This window comes from Electrona antarctica, assembly GCF_951216825.1.
Source record: "Electrona antarctica genome assembly, chromosome: 4".
NCBI lineage: Eukaryota > Metazoa > Chordata > Actinopteri > Myctophiformes > Myctophidae > Electrona > Electrona antarctica.
In genome coordinates, this window is record NC_136809.1 from 58,903,908 (window position 1) to 58,909,652 (window position 5,745).

At 47.7% G+C, this 5,745-nt stretch overlaps 1 pseudogene across 1 annotated transcript; it reads right to left on the reverse strand.

The window, feature by feature from the left end:
- Window positions 1-4,622: 4,622 nt before the first annotated feature.
- Window positions 4,623-5,542, reverse strand: LOC306921810 (tetraspanin-3-like; annotated as a pseudogene). Its single transcript has one exon. The product of its transcript is annotated as a tetraspanin-3-like (transcript).
- Window positions 5,543-5,745: the final 203 nt, after the last annotated feature.

Here is a 5,745-nt window from a genome sequence, read left to right on the forward strand (position 1 = left end):
TATAGATAGACTGGCAGGAGGAAGTGACGAATAGGGTAAAATAGTGTGTAAACCAACATTTGAAGTGAACGGAGCTCCTGGCCCCTGTCTAGTTGAGTAAGTAGCATTCTTTTGTATTTTAGCAAACTGCTGCTAGTGGTACTCTAAGTACTTTTGTATTAGTATTATATTATTAGCTTGTGTGGTAGTCAGAAGGTTATAGTTGTATTGTTTGTGTTTCAAGCAGTAGGCTTTGGACACTTTGGACTAGTGTAACTAGTTTCACCCTGTAATAGGCCACTTGATAAGTAGTATAGGCCACTTGATTTCCTTGTGAAGTGTGAAGTGGGTGGTTTAGCCAGCACTCCTGGCAGACGATTAGCAATCAGTTGGAGTGGCCTTATACCACCAGCTGAAAGCGTCAGCTGTTAAGCGGCGGCCAGCAAACGAAGGCCAGGCGAACAAAGGCGACAGGCGACTTTGTCAAAGTCCGACTTCGTCACTGAACGATAAGCTGTAGCATTGATTGGTGACATATATAGTAGTGTGATAGATATAGTAGTGTATTGTAGTACATGTTTAGTGATCTACAATGTGTTTTCTTCCTATTCCTGTCCTCTCTTCTTCCTGGCGGTCGCACAAACACTGGGTTACACCCAGATGTCGCGACACAGCTAATCTCATCTATCCTCCTCTTTCAACTCACGTCGAGCAAGTGGTAACGGGAGGGCTTTGGAATTGCCACTCGGCTGTGGTGGAAGGCAAATCTGCTTTCATCTCAGCCTACGCATCCTTGCTCTCCCTCAACTTCCTTGCTCTGACTGAGACCTGGATCAGACCAGAAAACACTGCTACGCCCGCGGCTCTGTCAGATGTGTACTCTTTCTCTCACACTCCCAGAGCCGTGCGGACAGGTGGTGGGGTTGGTCTGCTAATTTCCAGAAAATGGAAATGCTCTCCTGTTTCACTGTCGCAATTCTCTCCTACCTCATTTGAATTTCATGTGGTCACTGTTTCTCATCCAGTCAAGCTCACCATTGCAGTTGTTTATCGCCCACCGGGCCCTGCTGGTGGCTTCCTGGAGGAGCTGGACCATCTAGTCTCCCACTTCCCTGTCGATGCCTCTGGATTCATCCTTCTGGGTGACTTCAACCTCCCGACTGAGAAGCAGCTAGACCCACTACTTTCGTTTCTTGCCGCCTTTGACCTAGTTATTTCCCCATCTCCTCCTACCCATGAGGCGGGCAACCAACTGGACCTGATCTTCACCAGAGGCTGCTCTATTGCTAACCTGTCTGTCACTCCTCTTTCCAGTGAAAAGGGTAAGAAACTCTCTGATCACTACTTCATGTCCTACTCTCTCTCTCTCTCCTCTCCCCCCTCACAGCCCCTCCCTACCCACATGATTTCCTCACGTCTCAATCTTCGCTCACTTTCCTCCACTGATCTTTCCTCTTCTGTTCTCTCTGCTCTCCCTGCCCCTGAATCCTTTGCTCTTCTATCCCCTGATACCGCCACAGATCTTCTTTTCTCTACTCTATCCTCTTCTCTCGACCATCTCTGTCCCCTCACCACCAGGCCTGCACGCCAAACTCCACCTGCCCCCTGGTTGTCGGACTCAGTGCGGACTGAGAGACGGAGCCTGAGAGCGGCTGAGCGCAAATGGAGAAATGGCAACCTCCCGGAGGACCTTCTCACCTTCCAATCTCTCATTTCTACTTTTTCCTCCTCTCTATCAGCTGCTAAAGCTGCTTTTTTCTGCACTAAAATTCAGGCTTCTGCTTCCAACCCTAAAAAACTCTTTGAAACTTTCTCCTCTCTCCTTCAACCACCACCCCCTCCTCCCTCCTCGTCCCTCCTCCCTGACGACTTCGCCAACTTCTTTGACAAGAAGGTGAACGATATCCGATCCTCCTTCCCTCCTCCCCCGGCTGGTGCCCTGCGCACTACCCACCCCCGTCTGCCTGCCACCCCCCCCTCTCTACCTTCATCTACTCCTCTTCCCCCCCCCATCCCCTCTCTATCCCACTTCTCTCCCCTCTCCCCTAACGAGGTCCTTCTCCTTGTTACCTCTAGTCGCCCCACCTCATGCTCTCTGGACCCGGTCCCATCCACTCTGTTGCAGTCTATTGCACCTGAACTTCTTCCCTTCTTAACCCACCTTATTAACACCTCTCTGACATCTGGCTACTTTCCCTCTACTTTCAAGACTGCCAGAGTCACCCCCCTCCTGAAGAAACCGACACTTGACCCCTCTGAGATCAAGAACTACAGACCGGTTTCCCTTCTATCCTTCCTATCTAAAACTCTTGAACGTGCTGTCTTTAAACAACTGTCCTCCTATCTCCACCAGAACAACCTCCTGGACTCCAACCAGTCTGGGTTCAAAGTGGGTCACTCGACAGAGACTGCCCTGCTGGCAGTGACGGAGTCGCTCCATGCCGCTAGAGCGAACTCTCTCTCCTCCGTCCTGATACTCCTGGACCTGTCTGCAGCGTTCGACACGGTGAACCATCAGATCCTCCTCTCCACCCTCGAGGGGATGGGTGTCTCAGGCTCTGCACTCTCCCTGTTTGCATCCTACCTGACGGGTCGCTCCTACCAGGTGATGCTGAGAGGGTCTGTGTCAGAACCACACAGGCTCACAACTGGGGTTCCCCAAGGCTCGGTTCTGGGTCCTCTTCTTTTCTCTCTCTACACTACATCTCTGGGTGCTGTCATCCACTCCCATGGCTTTTCCTACCACTGCTATGCCGATGACACCCAGCTGATCCTCTCATTCCCCCCCTCTGATACCCAAGTGGAGGCACGCATTGCTGCTTGTCTGGCTGACATCTCGGCGTGGATGTCGACAAACCACCTGAAGCTCAACCTGGACAAGACCGAGCTGATGTTCCTCCCGGGGAAGGGCTGTCCGCACCGAGACATGGCCATCACCATTGATAATGCTGTGGTGACCTCAACTCGGACTGCGAAAAATCTGGGTGTGACCCTGGACGATCAACTGACGTTCTCGGCAAACATCGCATCAGTGACAAGGTCCTGCAGATTCCTCCTCTACAACATCAGGAGGATTCGCCCCTTCCTCACGGAGAAGGCAGCCCAGGTGCTCATCCAGGCTCTCGTCATCTCCCGCCTGGACTACTGCAACTCCCTCCTTGCTGGTGCTCCGGCATCTGCCATCAGACCTCTGGAGCTTGTTCAGAAAGCTGCGGCTCGTCTGGTGTTCAACCGCCCCAAGTTCTCCCACACAACCATCCTTCTCCGTTCTCTACACTGGCTCCCCGTAGCGGCCCGCATCCAGTTCAAAACCCTGGTGTTAGCCTATAGGGCAGTGAAAGGAACAGCTCCTTCCTACCTCCGGGCTATGGTCGATGCCTACACCCCTGCCCGACCACTTCGGTCTGCCACCTCGGGGCGACTGATTGCCTCGTCACTCAAGGGTCCTTCTGGCCGATCCACACGGTCACGACTCTTTTCTGTTCTGGCCCCACAGTGGTGGAATCAACTCCCCACTGATGTTAGGACAGCAGAGTCACTGCCCATATTTCGCCGCAGGTTGAAAACCCACCTCTTCAGGAAACACTACCCTTCCTCTCTGCCTGACCTACTTGTTGTTAACTAGTTGTACGAACGCTTGTTTTCTATTGTTGTATTGTTTATTGGATCTTGTTTAGTCGATACACTTAATTGTTTTAGCTCATGCTCATTTGATTTAGCTATTTTGTCTCATCTGGTTAAGGAAATAGGTAGCTGATATATTGCACTTTTACCTTAGCGCTAGGTATACTCTTGGTTGCTTGTTTTTGCAGAAAATGCACTAAAGACTTCTGGTGATTAGTAGTTTTTGTTCCCTACCTATGTTGAATACACTTATTGTAAGTCGCTTTGGATAAAAGCGTCTGCTAAATGACTGTAATGTAATGTAATGTAATGTAAAATAGCTTAGTGTTAATAGGATGTTGATGCTGTTAAATAGCTTAGGTAATATTAAAAATGTTTAAAGTAAAGCGATGGTTCTAGCAATTATGAGCAATTCTATGGATAAATTCTATCTATATCCGACAGAAGTGCTCAGAGGGGGGACATGTATAGTTTAAGAAGTGTATAGTTTATGAAGTATAGTTTAAGTTGAACATAATTTAATTCAAATTCATTTTAAGCATTGGAACATAATTTATTCTTGAGTCTATGGCGACATATTGTCAAACCTCTAAAACTACATTCAGTAGGCTGCTGAAACAATAAACAAACAAAACCTCTACGGCATTTTAGATTGCATGTCAAATTGTAGATGTACCGAGTAGAATTGCGGGCCCACATTTGTCTGAAAGATCTGATGAGTAAATTAATGTTATTTCAAAGGACCTGGCCTCATGTCGCCTATTTAGACTACACATGGGGAAGTTTTTTCACTCAAGTACTACACTATATTTAAATATTTATAAAATACTGCAAAACCATACACACACACATAGTGCAAACTGACAGCGACCACATTCTAACTTACCTCAAACAAAGGGTAAAACGTAGGTAGTCACAGCAGCAGATTACATGTAAAATCTCATTCCCCATTGACCATTCAAATAATTTGGCCAATAGCTTTTTGAAAAACAAAAGGTAAAAGGAAAAAAAAAAAAAAAGGTAAGATGTTAGTGTATGTAAAATAGTTTGTTTTCATGTTCTCGGTCAAAACCGGTTTAAGTCACTCTTAGTGCACGTCTGTGAACGTATTATTGTTAGAAGGAAACTTTATGCGTAGGTTCCCCCAGTGATGAGTAGTTCGTAGGCGGGGTCTCGGCTCCACCTGCAGAGTACCACACATGCACACAGCATCCCCAGCATCTGAATTGCAGCAAATGTTAGTGCAGCCCAGATGACATACATCATGATCTTTTTTAGTTTCTTCACAACTAGAACTTCACATCCCTCCGGGTAGAGGTCTTCAGTATGAGCAAGAGATCCAGTGCAGGCTTCTGTATTACTTTTGCAGCAGCTAATGGGGACGCTGTTGTTTTTAGTTTCATTAAACCAGCGAGTGTTCATCCAATCCGAGTAATTGTGGATTCCGCAGCACTGAAGCTGTCTCTGCACATAGTCGATGGCACGGCTCGGGGCATCACTGTTGGTGCCACTGTACTCGTCATACACGTTCCGGATGGAACCGTTAACCTCATCTTCAACCTTTGCTCTGTAAATATATCCAAGAACCACCACAGCCACTTCCGTCATGAACACCAGCAGAAGGATGATTTGCAAGTCCACAGTAGCTCTCTCGTACTGTAGCACAGCATCCAATGAGTCCAATAATGAACAAGAGGGCTCCGACAGCAATGATGGTCACAGCAGGGATAAAGGTATACACATCCTCAAAGAAGTGGTCATAGTCATCATATGTGATGAACACATAGGCTCCAACATAGCATAAAATACCAGCTGCTGCCCAAAATATCAGATTTAGAAAGACCAACACCGTCTTTGACGACGTTATGCCGCACTGCCCCATGCCTGATACTGAGAAGGAATCCAGTATTGCTATAAAAGTTAAAAGGCTTTTCTTCTATTCAGACATATTCTCCTGGCCCGCTGACATCCCGATACCCCGACCGACCGACTGAACCCCTCAAAAACAATCAAGGACAGGGGGGAGCAGTTGTCACAGAGACTTTGTCCAAGGAAGCTATTTCCATTCATTCCATATCCAGAACCTCATCCTCATCGGGGGACTGGGGCACAGCACTCAGAAATAGACTTGATTGAGATGTA